At 35.9% G+C, this 20136-nt stretch overlaps 1 protein-coding gene and 1 pseudogene across 4 annotated transcripts in view; one reads left to right on the top strand and one right to left on the bottom strand.

Annotated features, from left to right (window-relative positions):
• Window positions 1-20136, bottom strand: part of RAP1A (RAP1A, member of RAS oncogene family) — a 108173-nt gene that overhangs the window by 50573 nt on the left and 37464 nt on the right. The gene's annotated exons all lie outside the window — the stretch shown is intronic.
• On the top strand, window positions 2266-3426 carry LOC141539795 (cyclin-J-like protein pseudogene; annotated as a pseudogene).

The following is a 20136-nucleotide window of genomic DNA, read 5'->3' as shown; positions in this document are numbered from 1 at the left end:
GGTGATTATGTCTCTGGGACATCCAGGGGGTTAGTTATATAGATCTGTGAGTTCTCTGTATAAAGATGATAAACGATACATATAGGGAATAGAATATGGATGATGATTCAAAGAATTTAGAAAAGGAATGATGAAAACAGGTATAAAGAACAAAGTACCCAAGACAGTGTTATATATGGCAGAGAGGTCAGACAGATTGAAGACAGAAGAGTTTGTTGGATTTGGCCACTAAAAGACCATTAGCAATTTTGGAAAGATAAGTTTTAATTAAGTAATCCAATCAAAAATCAAACTCTAAAGGGTTTTTGATTGAGAGAGAAGGGAAATGGAAGCAATAGGTGTAGACAACTTTATCTAAGATGGCTGAGAAATGAAGGGAAAGAAAGATATGGGTCTAGAAAAGGTTTTTTGCTTACTTTTTTTTAATAGATAAGGAGACAGACATGTTTGAAGGCATAAAAGAAGGAACTGGTAGACAGAAGAAATTGAAGATTAGAGGTGATGACTGAAGAAGCAATCTTCTAGAGAAAATAAGAGGGAATGATATTAAGGAGAATTATAAACAGTCTGGTGTTAGCAGGGAGAAGGGTTATAACTATCAGAGGAAAAAGGAAAATGAAGGATAATTTCAAGAGGTTTTGAGACAAAGAGAAGGGGGAAAAACACAAAATTTTGAAATATTAATTTTAGAAGTATCTGCTTTATCAAATCATAGACTAAAACATGCCTTTAATAATTAGCTATCTCCCTATAATCCTTTTCACAAAAATATACTTTGCCTAATTCATTCAATACACAAATGGGAAAAAAAAAATACCAGATAATTACTGAAGAAGAACTCTTCAAGCTTAGGTCATTTGATTTCAGTAAAGTTACCTTTAAAAGTACAGTATTGGGAGCAGCTAGGTGGCTCAGTGTATAGAGCACCAGCCCTGAAGTCAGGAGGACGTGGGTTCAAATCTGATCTCAGACACTTCCTAGCTGTGTGACCTTGGGGAAGTTACTTAACCCTCAATTGCCTCAGCAAAAAAAAAAAAAAAAAAAATGTACAGCATTGTTTTGTTGTGCTACCAGGATTCACCTGACAGTGGCTGCTGGATATCCAACCCAAACCTGCAAAATGGATTTCCTTGGTGAAAGGATGACATAAGAAGGCCAAGAGACAGTTGCTATTCTCTGACTTCTCTCCTCTTCCCTCTGCCTCCAATTTATCTCATTCCCAGTCTGTATCACCTGTGTCAGCAAAGGCTGCTCTGCAACTCCTTTAGATGCTATAATCCACAGCTGTGGAGGTTCTAGAATTGACCTGCCCCTTAACATTGTTTATTAAAATTGAAAAATAATCTATAGATTTTGTGTCATAATAAAGATAAAATCAAATTGTAATTATTATTTGTGATAATGTTTTTCTTCTAATGCTGTGTGCTAAGAAATAAAGATCCAAAAATATCTCACAACTACCTATGCATTTAGTCAGTGTTCAGCAGTCTAATTGATAAATGAATAATCATGTGTCATGTCTTGTTTTCTCAAAGTTATTAAATCATCAAAAAAGAGAAATACAAGCAAAAGGGGGGGGTGGAAAAAGGAAATCTGCACCTTTACAAAACCCCATCCTACTCATTAAAATGAATTTTCTTTCACTTTTGCTATTACTCAAATGTAGCATTCTTAAATCCAAGAAGGAAACTATAAAAGCTAATAATTCTGTGTTATGGGCCAGAACATGAAACAAGGTACTTATATACTTAGTTCACACCTTTAAAGGAGTTTACACCTTTAAAGGAATTGGCTCATTGGTTCACACATTAGACTTCACACCTTTATAGAGTATATAAAAGGACAAGCCCACTGGAAAGAGAGTCAGTCAGGATTCAGTCAAGGAGGGAACTTTGGGAGATTCACAAGGCAGAAACCCACAAGCCCATTCTCTGAGATTCAGAGTCAAGATTCATTCCCACTTCAACTTTTGTGCTGGCTGGAGACATTCTGACAAGAGCTCTCGGGAACCAAGGAGAGAGGAAGGACTCCAGAAAACTAACCGAGCCCCAAGCGAAGGACATAAGCTCCTAGAAGCTTCATTTGATCCAGAAATTACTTTGACTATCAGAAGTCAACAGCTCCAGCTCTAAGGATTGCAGGAAAGGATTTCGGACAGAATCCCTGGAAGGACAGTTTCCAAAAGCCGCAGACATCAGCAATGGAATATTTCCTAAAGGTGCGCCCTGAGACCCCCTGTCACCCTAAATCCCAAAGGAGAGAATCGAGGATGGATGAGCGATGGTGGGAAGGACACCTGGCATTGGATATCCACTGTACGCTCAGAGAAAAGGAGCTGAAGCTTCCTGTTTACAAAGCCCAATCCCCCCTCCTTGAGAGCCGAAGGTATTTTGTTGACTTAGTTGCCCTCCTCAGCAACCACTGTAAAATCTGCCCCACAGCCAGACACCTGGCTATCTACCTGCTGGACCTCTTCATGGATCGATACAATGTGACTGCAAAGCAGCTGTATATTGTGGCCATAGCCTGTTTTTTGCTAGCAAGTAAATTTGAAGAGGAGGACCAAGTGCCAGAACTGGAACTGATGAACAGCTTGGGCCTCCTGTGCAGCCACCAGCTGGTGCTGAGTAAGAAGGAACTTTTCCAGATGGAGCTGCTCCTCCTGGAAGCTTTTGGATGGAACCTCTGCATGCCGACCCCAGCCCACTTTGTGGATTACTACCTCTTGTTTTCTCTCAGCGAGAAGGACCTCTGCAACAACTGGCCTATCTTCTCTTTCTCGAAAACCAAAGGTTTCTTGGAGAAATATGCCCACTACTTTCTGGAAGTCTCATTACAAGATCATATTTTTCACAGCTTCCCACCATCTATGGTAGCTGCAGCCTGCATTGGGGCCTCTAGGATTTGCCTGCAGCTCTCTCCCACCTGGACCAGAGACCTGGAGAGAATATCACACTATTCTATAGAGCAGATCAGTTCGTGTGTTAAAGTCATGCTGTTGGCTTTTGACAGTGACTTCAAGGATTCCAACAAAGTGAAGAACCAGCCTGAAGCTCCAGATGTTAGTGCCCAACACACATCAGACTCCTACCCAGGTGCTCTTCCAACAGCCAGCCTTCCATCACCCCCACCCCCTCCCCCAAACCCCCGGCTACTCTGCCCCATATCCAGGCCCCTGTACAAGACTTGTGCTCAACCTATCATAACAAGCTCCAGCCCCACCAGTCTGGGAACTTGCTCTCCAGAAGCACCGGTCCCCTCTCTGTATCACCCTTATTCTGCCGTTCAGCCGTCCAGGCTGTCACCATCCCTGGATCCCTCCCCAGGCAGACTGGGGCAGAACCAAGATACTGCATCTCTATGGCCTATGGGAGTAGCTACTTCAGTGGACATCATTCATTCCCAGCTGGATGTTTTGACAGATAATCTAAAACCTCTCCAAGACTATGCTTGGGCCTGAGTGGAAGAAGGAACAAACATGAGAATCTCATGGTTGCTTGGGGCGTCAGCTGTTGTGGGAGATGTGCTTGGATGTCAGCTGCAGAACTTGGTTATTTTTAAGGTCTCTTCTCCCCAGGGCCTTGGTGAAGCATTGACTTAGGGGACTTTTGCCCTTTTTAAAATTGAGTGAAAAAATGCAATAACATACCTCACCAAGAACATTTCCTTCTGAAAATCTGGTTGTATAGAAATGGCTTCCAGTGAAGGGACTCCAGGGAATCAGAAAGACCTGGCTCATGCCAGACTACCTGACCCTGGATAGACTACTAGTCAAAAAATGTTTCCTCGTTTTATTGTTTAAAAAAAAGACTTTATTTCTTATCAATGGCAGCTATACCACTGTAAAATATCACTGAGAAGTTTTTTGATTCTTCTGGAAAATGCAAAGAGTGTTGGTACAGGTTTTTCTTAGCTTGAATGTCAAATGTATGTTTGTTTCTGTTTTTATTGTTTAGATGTGTCACTGTTTTGTTATTGTTGTTTTAGTAGAGAAACACATCTGAATACCTGCCTTCTGGGATTGGATGGATGGGTCCCTTTTTAAACTTTTTTTTTCCTAAACCTCAAATGTTGCTCTGCCTTGTAGGTATTTAAAGATGCTGCTGCCTCCTGAAGTGACTTAACTTTTTTGCTCAGTAAGATTTCATATTTACAAATTATATCAGGGATTTAATGTTACTTGAACATTCCTTAGGGAAAAAAAAATGTTTTGTTTGTGAGTGATGCTAAATAATGCTAAATAAAGTGTTCTAAGTTGAACTATCTTATGGATTGCTTACTGATAACTAGACTTGCTAACTAATAGCTAGACTTTCTTTTTGTCAGAAAGAAAAGGAATAATTAGCAAAGGTCATTTTCTAAGCTTTTTGTACCAAATGTCCCCTAGACTTTCTGCTAGTGGAGTTTCCCTCTATAATAATCAGCCCTTAGATAAGATCTTTGAAAAATAGATGACAGTTTTGTTCTCTGCTTCTATATGGGATGAGAACCTGGCCTGGGTTTGTTTGTACGAAGGAAAAAGGTGGAGCATTTGTAAAAATGCAAAGATGTATTTATTCAAAGGGATGAATGCTGTCAGAACATTTGATGTCAGATTGAAAGGCAGTATTAGAGAAGGTTGGTATACATCTAAAGGGCATTGATGAAAAGTTTGTCAGGAGGGTTGTTTCACAGATGGAGCCCTAAGTCACATTATATCTGACAATATAAACAATGTTTTTTTTTTACTCTGACTTATGTGGCCCATGCTCAATGTGCTCTTGGAGGGTTGGGAGGCTGGGTAAGAAAAAGGTGGGGAAAGGAAAAAATGAAAAATTGCATGTTGTCCCTCTAGCACCATATTATGGTACTTTTAGGAGAAATCGATGACTTGTTTCCAACTTCTTTAAGACTACAACAGCAAAAACTCACCCCATCCTCTACCTTGGTGGGCACCAAAAGTTGGTCTCAATATAATCTGAAGATCTTTTGCATGGAAAAGATGAAGTTTTTATTAAAAAGTAGGGGTAGGGTAGATTCAAAACAAATACCAAGCAAAAATATAGCATCAGAGTGATGCAACATCAAGCATTCCTCTTTTGGGAAATTTGGTATTTTTTTGTGATCTGTTTTTAGTTTGTGAGCTTTATCTGGTCTCTACACTATTTTATTGGACATCCTCTCAGGGTAACAGGTGTGGAGTTAAGGGCTGACAGCAGAACCCAGAAACCAGCCCCACCTTTTCTTCCATTTGGTGAAACTCTCTTCGGCTTCCCCCAATGGTTCCTGGAGGAAAGCTCCCCCAATAAATAGCTAACCTGATTTGTCTTGTCCTGTCTCTGTGCAGTCTTTTCTTAAACTTCTTTCCTTACTCATTTAAGAGGCAGAACTCTCCTACAAGATATGATCATACTATTGTGTTGGGCCTGACCCCGAATTATCAGTCTGAATTTTGGTTTATTTGAAACAAAACCCTCTGGGTTAAGATTTTCCCCTCCTAGACTTGCATGAACTGATGCTGAGTGAAATGAACAGAACCAGAAGATCGCTGTACACTTCAATGCTGTATGAAGATGTATTCTGATGGAAGTGGATATCTTCAACATAAAGAAGATCTAACTCACTTCCAGCTGATCAATGATGGACAGAAACAACTACACCCAGAGAAGGAACACTGGGAAGTGAATGTAAACTGTTAGCACTACTGTCTATCTACCCAGGTTACTTATACCTTCGGAATCTTAACATGCAACAAGAAAATTGGATTTACACACGTATATTTTATCTAGGTTATACTGTAACACATGTAAAATGTATGGGATTGCCTGTCATCTATGGGAGGGAGTAGAGGGAAGGAGGGGAAAATTTGGAAAAATAAATAAGGGATAATGTTATAAAAAAAAATTACTCATGCATATATACTGTCAAAAAAATTTATATTTATAAAAAAATAATTAAATAATTAAATTTAATTTAAAAAAAAAAAAAAAAAAAAAAAAAGATTTTCCTCCTCTATTTTAGCTGCTATCTATCCCAGTCGTTTACCACAGGCAATATAAGTGAGAGATTCTGTACTTCATTCAACAGGCATTGAAATTAGAACTGGCAGGGACCTTAAAAAGCCAGTTTTAACTCCTCCCTGATTTTACATTTGAGAAACTGTGTCACACAGCCAGTAAGTGTCCGAGACAATTGAAGCCAGGTCTTCCTGACTTTTAAGGGCAGTTTTTTGGGCCTCCCTTTTTGAGGGTTTGCTTAGTGCAAGCCACTTAGGATGAGAGTATGAATGTGAGTGCAGTAAGTAAGGTCTTTGCCCTCAAAGCGCTTACTGGGGAGTATAAGAAACAACAGAAAAATGTGTAAAAGCCACAACATGGTCTGAGAACTTGCAAAGAATAGTTGTAGCTGAGAGGTTTCCTGGAGAAATTATCATTTGAGCTAAAACTGTGAAGAGCCATATAACATTTAAAATTAGCCCGTCCAAATGAGAACTGAGTGATAAACATTTTTAGGTGATAGTGAGTTTATTTTTTCAAAATAACCCACTACATCCAGTCTTTGTTTATGACACTAACTGGCTTAGGAGACTGTTTTCCTACGTCATTTACAGGGTCGAGTGATCACAAATGCTTCAATGAATGGGGTCCTGTACTGTTCTCTTTGGGTCACACAAGGTGTTTTGAGGGCGTTTAGACTCAGCCAAATAGAAGAGCAGCCAATTTGGCGAGAGATCGTGGCCAATTAGTCTTCCCCAGTGGCTCTGTTGGTTTGTGGGCAGCTGTGCTCACTCTCAGATTGAGAGGAAGCACAGTCTTTCCATTCCCAAGAATTCACCCAAACCCCACATTGGGTGTCAAAATCTGTTTCTCTAAATTATAATCATTCTCTGTGAGCAGATCCCTTGGGGAGCTTCTGGAGGCAGCCTTCCTTTTGGTTCAGTTCAATAATGCAGCCATGAATAGTTCAGATCCTTTGTCTTCTCTTCCAAAATCTTATCTCCTTCACTTGGGGCTCAGCTAGTTTTCTGGAGTCCTTCCTCTCTCCTTGGTTCCCGAGAGCTCTTGTCAGAATGTCTCCAGCCAGCACAAAAGTTGAAGTGGGAATGAATCTTGACTCTGAAATTCAGAGAGTGGGCTTGTGGGTTTCTGCCATATGAATCTCCTGGAAGTCAATCCTAGTTGTGAATCTCCCAAAGTTCTCTCCCGAAGTTCCCTCCTTGACTGCAATCATTAGTATTGGGGGGAAGGAGGAAGGGCAGCACATAAAAAAAGCTTCTTCACAAGATGGAATATGAGCACAGGGCTAAGCAAGATCCTTGAACCCCACCACTGAAGACTCACAGCCTAGTTAACACCTGACTCTTAATGAATTCAACAAATTCTGAATCCATATAACTGTACAATGTAGCTCACATTTCACCCCCTTTTGCACAAAAAATGAGAAGTTTTATAAAGTATTTAAATAAAATCTAAGCAAAACTACAGCATTATCTTGATCTATTAGTTTAACAACCTTATCAATTAAAAAAAAAACCACAACAATATTAACCTATCATGATCTGTTTTTAATGAAGCCATACTGGCTGACTCTTTATAACCAATGTTTCTTTTCCTAGACTGTCATTAGCCATCTCTCTAGTAATGTATTCTAAAGTTAAAAGGAAAGCTCATTGGCTGGTTTACAACATGCAGATTCTATTCTTTTCACTTTTCTGAAAAATAAGCAACATCTGATCCTGTATTTTCCACAATCACAAATATCACATGTATTAGTTCTGTCATATCAAAAAGATGTAGTTCTTCTTCTGGGCCAGGCAATCTGAAATCACTCTGGATAGATATGCTTTACCTTACAATCTCTTCATTTATATTGGACAACAACTTCTTAATAAGCTATTTTTGTTATCCCCTTTCTAATTCAAAGATCATTCTTTCTGGGTAACCACCTAAAATTAAGAGCTAAAATTAAGGGGAAAAAAAGGTTGTGGGTTTTTTGTGTTTTTTTTTTTTTTTTCTTGTTATTGGTTATCAGCCTATCCAGCTGAAGCAGGGCTCCTGACCCTTCTTGGATCCTCTTCCCAATAGTTTAAGAAAACAACTCAAATCTTTTGTTGTTCTTTGCTTCCCTTGAAGCACTAGCTTGTTCTAAATATAAGTAGTCAAGAAATACTGTAAATATTATAATATATCACATTTCTGTATTAACCTGTTACTTATTCTTCTTTCATTTGTACATAATTTAAAAAACCTAAAGAGGATATAAAAACAAAAGATAACAATTTTTAAAAATCTAAGCGGACTGCTGAGTGTAATGTCCAGACTAACTCTCTGGAGAACTTCAGGATCAGCCTGAGTAATTGGTCTTAGTGCAGGAGTAAAGGAGGCAGGAGGGCCAGAAGGCTAGTCCAAGATAAGAGTCCAGAGTCTGGAATCTTCTCTGAGTCTGTGATTGTGAGAGCTGTGGCTGAGAGCCTTCAGAGTCTGAGACTCCCTTAAGTACCTCAGTTCGATTACATCACTACAACACACTGAGGGTGTGCAACATTACGTCACCATCACCTTAAGTAGGGAACCATTATCCCACACTAAGTAGGTGCTTAACTATAAGTACCATGCTGAGCTTAATTCAAGTATAGCTTTTGCAGAGTCCTAGCCCTCTACAGCTGAGTTTTCTGCAGACAGCTCCTCTTTTTCTTCACTATCAGAATCTTCTTGTATCTTCAAAATTTTCACTCCAGAGAGTTTCTCATCCTTCCTAGGATTTTAGTCTATGGAATCCTCTTTTTCCTTCTTTGGAAACCTCTGATATCTGATTTCCCCAAATCTGGAATTTATTTGCATCTATATCTGGCTTTCTTTTTCTTTTCTATCATAAACTCTGCTTTTCAAAGTTCTCACTCCAGCAACCATTTCTTCTCTATTAGTGATAATAATGATGATCATCGTCATAAAAATAATAACCCTAATATTTTAGCTAAGCGTTATATAGCATTTTAAAGTTTTATAAAGCATTTTATATATATATATATGTATTCTCATTTAATTTTCATAACAATCCTGCTAATTATTACCTCCATTTTGTAGCTGAGAAAATGGAGATAAAGAAGTTATGTGATTTGCCCAAGATTACACAACTATCTAAGCCAAGATTCAAATTCAGGTCTTCTTTGATTTCAAGTGTACCTGGAATTTTTTTTGCATCCCCTAACTTTGCCTTTTGAAATTCTTATCCTTCAAGGTCCTAATCAAATGTTCCTTCTTCTAGGAAGCCTTCCATGACTACCCCACTTAGAAATCTTTCTTTCCTCAAATCTTTCATAATACTTGTAACCACTCTAATACTATTATGAACTATAATTGTTATGCATTCCTATTTAGGTGATATATTCACCAATATAGCACCTTGCACAAATACTTAACTGATGTTTTTTTTAATTGAACTGAATTCCTCCCTACCAACTATAAGTGCCATAAGGGAAGAGAAAAAAATTTTTTTTTCTGCACACAGCATGAACTTAATAGATGGTTGATGAATGAATTAATGAAATGTTCAAGGCTCACTAAATCCTTATTAAACTGAGCAATTCAAAAAAGGCACTCAAATGTTTACGATTTACACAAAAAAAAATATGCTTCTGTACACAGTGACTAACCTTTGTAAAATCTGCCTATTTTTGTAATTCATGATATATTAGAACTAGAAAAGGTTAACTTTTATTTTTAAAATGAGCAATCATAATATGTTATCAGAAATACATAGATTTGTTATATAGGATGATGATAATAATACTAAAAAATAATATCATTTATGGGCTAAGCATTTTACAAATATTATTTCCTTTGATCCTCACAACAACACTGAGAAATAGATGCTGTTATTTCCATTTTACAGAGAAAAGTGAGGCAAAGAGAAGTTAAAGTCACTTGGCCAAGCCAGTCACACAGCTATTAAGCTGCCTTTAATTTCCAATCTTCCCAACTTTAGACCCACTGCATCAACTATAGTTACTTTATGCAGTTTGTTGTCAGTTGTGTCCGACTTTTTGTGACCCATTTGGGTTTTCTTGGCAAAAACACTGAAGTGGTTTGCAATTTCCTTATCCAGGGCATTCTACAGATGAGGAAACTGAGGCAGAGTTAAGGGATGTGCTCAGAGTCACACAGTTGGGAAACATCTGAAGCCAGATTTGAACTTAAGACGAGTCCTTCTGATTCCAGTCCTAGCACATTATCCATAACATCACCTAGCTGCCCATTGTATTTATTTATAAGACATATATATTGATAATGTATCACAAATATATAGTAAAAAAAAAAAAAAAAAAAAAAAAAAAAAAAAAAAAAAAAAAAAGCAATGTAGAAAATAAACATGGGGAAATTGAGACTCATGGTAAAACCATTATCTTAGCAACTGAAGATAGCAGAGACAAATGCAAACGCAATTTATGTAAAACTAATTGACTTTTTATGAAATTGGACAAATATGGGCAGCTAGGTGGCGCAGTGGATAGAGCACCAGCCCTGAATTCAGGAGGACCCGAGCTCAAATGTGGTCTCAGACACTTAACGCTTCCTAGCTGTGTGACCTTGGGCAAGTCACTTAACCCCAGCCTCAGGGGGGAAAAAAAGAAATTGGACAAATATTTTGTTGAAAACTCAAAAGAAGTATTTATAGATAAAGAGCTTTAGATAAAGAGCTTTATAATACTTTAAGCTACTTACTGTCCCCAAATGGATGATAATGTTTTTATCTGATGAGGCTTGTACCATATCAGATTCTAATTCTTAATAGTTAGGATTCTTTCAATGGTTTAGCAAGTCAGTGATTTAACATGGCATTCTTTCTTAATATTAGATGAACATGAGCACAAACTATATTATTTGATATCTTACTTTGTAAATAACAAAAAGAAGGTTTTAATTTTGTGCAACTGGCTTTCCACATCTCAGACAACATTCACCTTTTTAGTTGATTCTTATTTTTTTTAAAGTGATCCTGTAAAACATGTTTTAAATATTACACTACTAGCTTAAATTACATCAATGAGAATGAAATACATAAATGTGAATATAAGTTAGTTCTATTAAACTTTTTTCCACCCATGGACAAAGGAAGAAAGAAATAATCAAGCCAAAAGAACAATTCACACAGTGACAAAAATGTTTCATGGTTGTGAGTTTTTAAAAATAGTTTTTAATTTTCCACATTAATGAACTATTTAAGGTGCTAAGCAATTACAACAACCAGATTTTTTTTCTTCCTTTTTCCTTTTATATCTCGCCCTTGGTCAAAAGACTACATATAATCTAATGAAGAACTGGATATATCACCTATGGATATAATTTCTCTCCACTCTCTCTATTTACAATGGCAAGGGTTCTTCTAAGAAAAATAACTGGAGTCATTAGGGCTAACTGAAAACAGTATATATACTATGGCTAAAATTTCTTAGTCGCCACCTACAGTATTTATTCTTCTTCCTTTCCTCCATATATATGCCCTTATATAGTCTGATTGCAAGAAAAAAAAAATGCATCCAAACATTCTTAGAAGAAAAATGTTAATTAAAGCACCAAAAGTACTATTAACTATGCAAATTACTTTCTTCTGGGAAAATATTTGACTAGAAAGAACATTTACTCATATAATTTGCTTAATAAAATTCTTCAATTCTATTTTTAAAAACTATTTATGTTTAAATAAGATGTTTCTTACCCACACAAGAGCAATAGTGAAGGAAAATAACTTCACATGTGACATTGGTTTAATTTAGGAAGACTTCCCAATAAGCCACAAATTTAGTCAAATGATTTTATGGTAAGATCACTTGGGAATATTAGGTAAACAATAAGATATTGCATGTGCTAATGTAAGCAAATTTTAAAATGCTAGAAGGGAGGAAAGTACAGTGAAAATATTGGTTGTGGAGTAAGATACCAGCCCAAACACAAATCCTAAGTCTTGTTTCTTTACCTTTGAGGTAGAATACTTATGGCCCAAGTTCCCTCTTAGTTCTAGATCAGAGTTCTTAATCTAGGATCCACAGATTACCCTGAATAGATTCAGGAAAGTATGTGAAGTTTAAAACATATTTTAATAGTTGTATTTTAACATAACTGACTTGTTTTGAAAAATCCTACATATTATGTATATAAAATCAAAATTCTGAGCACAAATGATCCACTGGTTTTAGCAGACTACATCCAGAGGGAACTATAACACAAAAATCCCAGCTTTAGATCTGGGATCCTATGGAAAAATCATTTCCTAGCTATCTTCAGGCCATTCTGCCTACACTCACTTCCACGTTTACCACCAGAGCCTTGGACGTTACTCCTTAGAACACTGGACTATAATAAGTAAACTTCTGTTTGACCTTACCCAGAAGCGGATCTCCCTGCCATTCAGAGACTACTCCCTCCAGGCACTTACTATCAATAGAATGTAAATAAGTAAGAGAGTATAGGTAGGGTCTGTCAGGCTAGTATCTATATCCTTAGCACTAAGCACAAAGTGCTTGGTACACAGTAAATGCTTGAGAAATGTTGAATCTTATCTTCTCTTATCTATCACGGATACCAAGGGGACAAAGACTACGTAGAAATTTCTCTGGATCATGGATTCAAGTTAACAATTCCAAACTTTCTGAGAACTTTGGAACAGAGTGTATTTTTTCCTGGGAGAAAACTTTATAACAATAGATCAGTGCTTATAAGAACATTACTATAAAGATGCTACCAAAAAACTTGTTTTAACACATGTAATAGAAGATGTTTCTCACCCTTTAAAGATGTCTTAATCCTTTGTAATGTTCTAGGTTCTGAAATGCATTCTGGATTGCAATAAATTCAAAGTATCTGGTAATGTAGTAATTAGGTGACAAGCCTATTAACAATTCAAAATATGATCTAATCTATGACTAGATATATTTACTTTGTATTTAGGAGCCAGTCCAAAAATTTAGATGCCAAATTAGCAACTTTCAAGGAAAAACAAACAAACAAACAAACAGATAGATAGATAAATAAATAAATGAAGGCAGTGCTACTTCAGACTTGTTCAATTTAATGTAACAAGTATTTAAGTGACTACTATATGCCAGGTAATATAATAGGAAAATTAAAAATAGGAATATAGGAAATAGGAATAATAGGAAAAAAGTGAAATTCTCTGCACTCAAAGTTACATTTATTGTTCTAAAGACAAACAGTAAAGTGCTTAAAAAAAAAAAAAAAAAAAAAAAAAAAACCCTGAGTTATCATTATCAAATGAATAGCATGTTAATAACAGAATCTTAGGAAGAAAGAAGATTCAGCAGTTATATATTACAACTTCTACTGATGAGGTCTAGCCAAATGATGAGGTCTAAATAAAATTAGGATTAATTGAGGTCTAGTGGCAGGTTTGGGGTACAGGGAGTCAAAAGGAGCTCTCCTGCAACCCCTTTGGATTCTTGGATTCGGCACAAGGATACAAAGTTAAATGAGTTCTAGTGGTGGCACGAGAGTCCCCTATAAATGAATTTACAGGCCCCAAAACCTAGGTTGATAAAAAAAAAAAAAAAAAAAAAAAAAAAAAAAAAAAAAAAAAAAAAAGTTTATTGTAGGGTTTGGAAGTAAGGTTAAAGTCTGGTTAGTAAAAGGTATTAGATAGAGGAAGAAATACATCAAAAGTGGCAGACAGAGAGTCTGTGATGCAAAGCATGGTGCTTGAATATTTCAACCCTTTGCAAGAGATGATTCCAGATTGGCTCTTTTATTTGCTTGAAGGGGCCTATGGGTGAAGTACCAGGTTGATTCCTCGAGGGCCAGAACCCACCAGGTGGGGATTGGGAAACCAGAGCAGATCATTAGAATGGGAGCTGGGTACAGCCCAAATTAGCTCAGATACATCTCTCCCCTTGGAATACAAAAGGGTGGTTTTGACCAGATCTTGTAAATCAAAGGTCAGTCCCAAAGGGGATTGGAGATCTGAAAAGGAATCTTAAAGGGGACTAAGCCCGTATCACTACCACTGTCTATAACATCCATTAGAAGTGGTTCATTGACTTCTACTTGAAGTTTATAAAAAATAACTTACTATTATTGCTACTGTTCCCATATAGTTCTCAACTTCAGCTCAAGTTCTTAAATTAGTGTCTACAAGGAAGATTTGAAAGGATGCTTTGGAGAAGGTCCAGGAAGGAGCTGTACACATCTAGAGATCTTATTTCCTGAGATTCATGGGAAACAGACAGAAATCCCTCATCTAAAAAATGAGCTGGTCTTTAAGCTCCAAATTCCTCCCTTCTCAGCAGCTGGCTGAGGCAAGCCTTTTTCTTATTAAGCTTCAGTTTTATACCCAGTAAAATAAGGATAGTATCTCTTTCACATGATCACTTTAAAGAAAGTGCTTTGTAAACTTGTGACATCTACTTAAATATAAACTACTTTTGAAACAGGCATGAATATGAGTAGAGAAAACTAATAAAACAAAGTTCTCATTTCAGTTAAGACTGCTCAGAGAACATTAAATGACTTGATATAACTGTTGAGTTTTTTCTTCCATTAGAACATGAGTTTTTTAAGGGCAAGGTTCAGGTCTTTTGCTTTTCTGGGTACTCCAGGTTCAGTGCAGTATTTGGCACACAGAAATCATTTAATAATTTTTGTTGACTGACTGACTTGTTAGGTATTATGGCAACCAAATGACCAAGAATTGTGGAACCAAATTCTAATATAATGCTTTAAAATAGTGAATTTAGTCCCCCAATTTCCTCTAAATGAACTTTCAAAGGACTCTCAACATCCATTCACTACATAAACCTTTTTCCAATTCAACTTATTTCACTTTAAAAAAGGTTTCAACCACCCTTAAAAAAAAAAAGTGGAAAAAGCTGAGGTGGAAATATATTTTAACTCCTGAAACGTATTTATACTACAGTCAAAATCATCCCCAAATTGAAGAAACAATGAAAATGTTCACCTCAAGTACAGAGTTGCAAGAAGAAACTGTAATTAAATATTCCTGACTGAAGTTTTATAGCAAACTTGCTACCTTGACACATATTAGAACTACACTCCTACTTTGGAGAAAGACTGCCACTAGCAAGCGGCAAATAACTAAAAAAATTAATGGCTTATCTATTTGTAATGCAAACAAAAAATAGAGTAATAAACATTTCAAAACCAAGATCAGAAAAATTGGATGACATACTCATGCAAAAAAATAATTATATGTATATCTATATAATAATTATTATTATAAATAATAATTATATAATAATTTTTCTAGTGATGCTATAAAATACCTACTATTTACTGTGGGAAAAAGATATTTGGAAATGAGAGACAAGTAAGTCATCAATTCTCTCAAATTATTAGCAAGAAAAAAACATGGTAATCCTTTTTACTGCACAAATGTTCAATTTATGAATTAATTCTTCTTCAATGGCAATGGGGCAACAAAATTTTCCAATGGAGAGCAGCAAAATATATCTTTAAAAACACTGATGCTGACATAATTCTGCAGGAAACTTTGTAACTATTCTTGCCATGTTTTAGTTAAGTAGCAAATAACAAGGCTGCTTTGCTTCAATGGATGTTTTCATTTTTAATCCTTTGATTTGCATTTGCTTCAGTAGTTGTTCACAAACTGGCCACCAACTAAAGAAAAAAATGAAGATACAAACACATGGTACTCCTTCCTCTACAAGTAGAACTACTCCATTATCTACTTCTAACAGTCCAAATTGGCCAGGGTCAAACCTTGAGTTGCAACTATGTATGAGTCAAATGAGAGCTCTTCATAGTCGGTTTACTCATAACTTCAGTATACTGAAATGTCTCTGTGACTGGCAGAATTTCTTTCTCAAATGGACAGATAAAAAAACAATAGCTGCTGGAGGAAAAAAAATTTTAAAGGAACAATCTATCAATGCTGGGTTATATTTTGAAAGGGAGAAGAATGGGGCAAAGGTGTTAAGCCTGGACTTAGAAAGATCTAAATTCAATCTAGCCTAAGACTTACTAGCTGTGGTTAACCCTGGACAAATCATTTGACTGGTGTTTCCCTCAGTTTCCTCATCTGTAAAATGAGGATAATAATGGCACTTACCTCCCAGGGTTGTAAGGATCAAATGAGATAACCAAAGCACAGTACCCAGCACATACCAAGTACTATATAAATGTCAGTTGTTATTGTTATTATTGCAACAGTATCCTACCAAAAACAGCTAGGTGGGAAACCACAGTTCAGGAGAGAGAAGAAATGTTGCTATTGTAAATATATCTAGAACTAAAGAAACAGAAATAAAAGTTGTATCATACAATACAAATGTATAATAGCAAAAGATTTCCTCAAAAAATAGAGTTGATGGTAGTCATGAAAAATAAGCAGTATACATCTCTACTTATATTTTTTTGGTTGGAGATATAACAAAATTGGAGTATTGCCATATTAAAAATTTTAGTAGAAAAACTGAACAGTTAAACACTAAGTGTGTCTCCCCTATAGTTTCCAATAATAGCTTTCTCTAGGGTCCTGGGGAGCTAAATCCAGGTTTGAAAATGGAATCAAAACATAAAACTACAATTTGAAATTGTATGGTTTTAGATTTTAAAACATGAGCACACACATGGTCATGCTTTTCATGAAAATATAGTCCAATATTTTTTTTTTTAGCTGTGTGCTAAGATTTACATTGTAAAGGTTTAATCCATGGGACAAAAGATGGTAACTGTATCTACAATTTAGTTTGAAAAGTGAAATTTATCAAGTAAAATTGCAATCTTTTTGCTAAGGAGGAACAAAAAGAAATGAGGGTGGTGGCTTAGGAAACAGAAGGAAAAGAGAAGGTAAGTTCTCAAATATCACATAGATTCTCTAAAGTAACTAATTTTTAGTAAAAGTAACTATTTTTTTAAAATTTTTCATTCTTATAGTTTTAACAATGCTGTTGCCAAATCTCAAATAGCTACTGAAATCTGCCTCTTCCTTTTTCTGTATTAATAACTCCAAAAGTTATCAATGGCAATTCCATTACTATTTTCTGACAGTGCACTGGATTTAATCATGAAAATCATTAAAGGAAATATCTCAAAGAGATCATAAAAGAGAGCAAAGGATATATATGTGAAAAAATATTTGTAACAGCCCTCTTTGTGGTAAGGAACTGGAAGTTAAATGGATGCCCATCAGTTAGTAAATGACTGAATAAGTTATGACATATGAATATAATGGAATATTGTTCTATAACTGATTTCAGAAAAGCTTGGAAAGACTTATGTGAACTGATGTTAAATGAAGTGAGCAGAATCAAGAGATGATTGTATACAAGAAGAATAATGTGATGGTCAAACTGATAGACTAGACTCTTTACAACAATATAGTGATTCAAGGCAATTCTAACAGATTTGGGATGAAAAATGCTAATCACATCTATATAGACAACTCTGGAAACTGAAATATGGATCAAACCATAGTATTTTCATTTTTTTTTGTTTGTTTATTCTCAAGGATTTCTTCTTTTTTGATCTGATTTTTCCTGTACAACATGACAAATAGAAATATGTTTAAAAGAACTGCACATGTCAAATTGCTAGCTGTCTTGGGGAGAAGGGTGGTAAAGGAAGAAGGGAGAAAAAATTGGAATACTAAGACTTACAGAAATGTCAAAAACTATCTTTGCATGTGTTTAAAAAAATACTATTTTAAAAAATGAAATTATTAAAGGAAAAATTTAGCACTTTGAAAAAAGATGGAATATTGTATATTTTGACCCTAAAAGGACTTTTAAAATATCTAGCAGATTTACCTAATAATTTGAGAGATCTATTAAAGGCTTGTAAATTTAAATCCCTCTTACCTACACTACCGAACTGTTTCTAGCTGATACCATATATAATACTTTGCTGCTACCGAGTCACTTCTATCATGCTTGACACTCTTCATTACCCCATGTAAGATTTTTCTGGCAAAAATACAGAAGTGATTTGCCGTTTCCTTCTCCTGCTCATTTTACAAATGAGGAAATTGGGACAAATAAGATTTAAAGGACTTATCCAGAGTCATATATAGTTAGTATTTGAGCAAGATCTGAACTCTGAAAGAAGAATCTGACTTCTAGCCTAGCACTTTATACATTGTGCCACCCAGTTGCTCTGAACTGGGCCACAAAATTCTTTCAAGAAGTTGACAGGAAAACTCATTTGGAAAAACCCTACCACGAAAAAAGTATCTTACATTTAGAAAATAACCAAATGTAATTAGTTAATAAAGTTCCTGCTTTCTTAAAGATCAACAGAAAAATTACTCTTCTATATAAAAAATTAAGCCCAGAATGTGAAAATAACTGAAAGATGACTACAAACAATGTGGTCCAGTGGAAAGAACGCTCCATTTGGAGTAAAGGGACTTGGATTCAAATCCTTCCTCCATGGGCCACTTATTATCTGTATAATTTTGGACAAATTAAAATGGATAAAGGAAACATTTATTAATTGCCTATGTATCAGATACTATGCTAAGCATTTTACAAACATCCCATTTGATCCTTATTATAATCTTGTTGCATTACAGCCATTTTACAAGTGAGGAAACTGCCACAGATTAAGGGATTTGCCCACAGTCATATAGTTAATAAGTGTCTGAGGCCAAATTTGAAATCAGATTTTACTGATCCTAGGCCCAGCACTCTATTCATTATGGCTCCTAGCTATCTGCAAAATGAAAAAGGCAAGGTTCTATGATTCTGTAATCCTATGATATGGTCTATGCATCTGAAAGAACTAAAGTAGAAAAATACACTAAGAAATATTCCTAATTCTTTCTTTATATTGAAACTAAATTCTATGTCCCTAAAACCTTTATCCATTGACCCTACTGCTACTGCTTTTAATATCATAATTATTCAATTCTTATTGAGGCAATAATGTTCCTTTGTAGTTCTTATAAAATCTATTTCTTTGTAGCCTTGAAATATAATCTTTGTGTAGGCAGGGAAAGAACCTTATCTAATCTAATCATGTAATATTACAGATGAGGAAAGGAAGGCATACTCCTAAAATCACAAAGCTATTAAATAGCACAGCTGGGACTGGTACATCACCAGTTATTTGGGCACTGATGACTCTGGAGGAGAGAGTAAAGCTGATAACTTTTAGCAGCTCTGACTCACTTAAATCCAAATCACTCTCAAGTCACAATGTCATTCTCAAGATGTCACTGATCTAGAACAAAGGACATACTACAATTACTGGGATTCAAACACAAGTTTGAGGATGCTAAGCCCAAGCAGTGCTCTTTCCCTTTATTTTCCACCTCAAAAATATGATTTTTCTAAGATGAAAGGAAAAGATAATGATGAATGTTGGAGGGAATATGGGAAAACTGGGACACTGATTGTTGGTGGAACTGTGAATGGATCCAATCATTCTGGAGAGCAGTTTGAAATTATGCTCAAAAGTTATCAAACTGCATACCCTTTGATCCAGCAGTGTTTCTATTGGGATTATATCCCAAAGAGATCTTTAAAGGAGGGAAAGGGACCCACCTGTGCAAAAATGTTTGTGGCAGCCCACTTTGTAGTGGTAAAAAACTGGAAACTGAGTGGATGCCAATCAATTGGAGAATGGCTGAATAAATTATAGTACATGAATGCTATGGTATATTATTGTTCTGTAAGAAACAACCAGCAGGATGATTTCAGAGAGGCCTGGAGAGACTTACATCAACTGATGCTAAGTGAAATGAGCAGAACCAGGAAATCATTATACATTAGCAACAATAAGACTATATGATAATCAACATGGTTGATCTTCAACCATCGACATGGTTCTCTTCAACATTGAGATGATTCAGACCAATTCCACTTGTGCAGTGATGAAGAGCCATCTCAGAGAAAGAATCATGCATTCTCACTCTTTGTTATTTACTTGCATTTTATTTTCTTTCTCAGTTCTTTTTCTTCCTTCTTGATCTGATTTTTCTTGTGCAACAAGATAACTGTATAAATATGTATACATATATTGGATCTAACATGTATTTCTTACATGTATTGCACTACCTGCCAGCTAGGGAAGGAGCTGGGGAGGAGGGGAAAATTTGGAACAAAAGGTTACACAAGGGTCAAAGTTGGAAAAATTACCTATGCATATGGTTTGTAAATAAAAAGCTTTA

Source organism: Sminthopsis crassicaudata, chromosome 4 (assembly GCF_048593235.1).
Source record: "Sminthopsis crassicaudata isolate SCR6 chromosome 4, ASM4859323v1, whole genome shotgun sequence".
In the NCBI taxonomy this organism is placed as follows: Eukaryota; Metazoa; Chordata; class Mammalia; order Dasyuromorphia; family Dasyuridae; genus Sminthopsis; species Sminthopsis crassicaudata.
The sequence above is the reverse complement of the archived record's forward strand: the minus strand, read 5'-3'. Positions and strand labels throughout refer to the sequence as shown.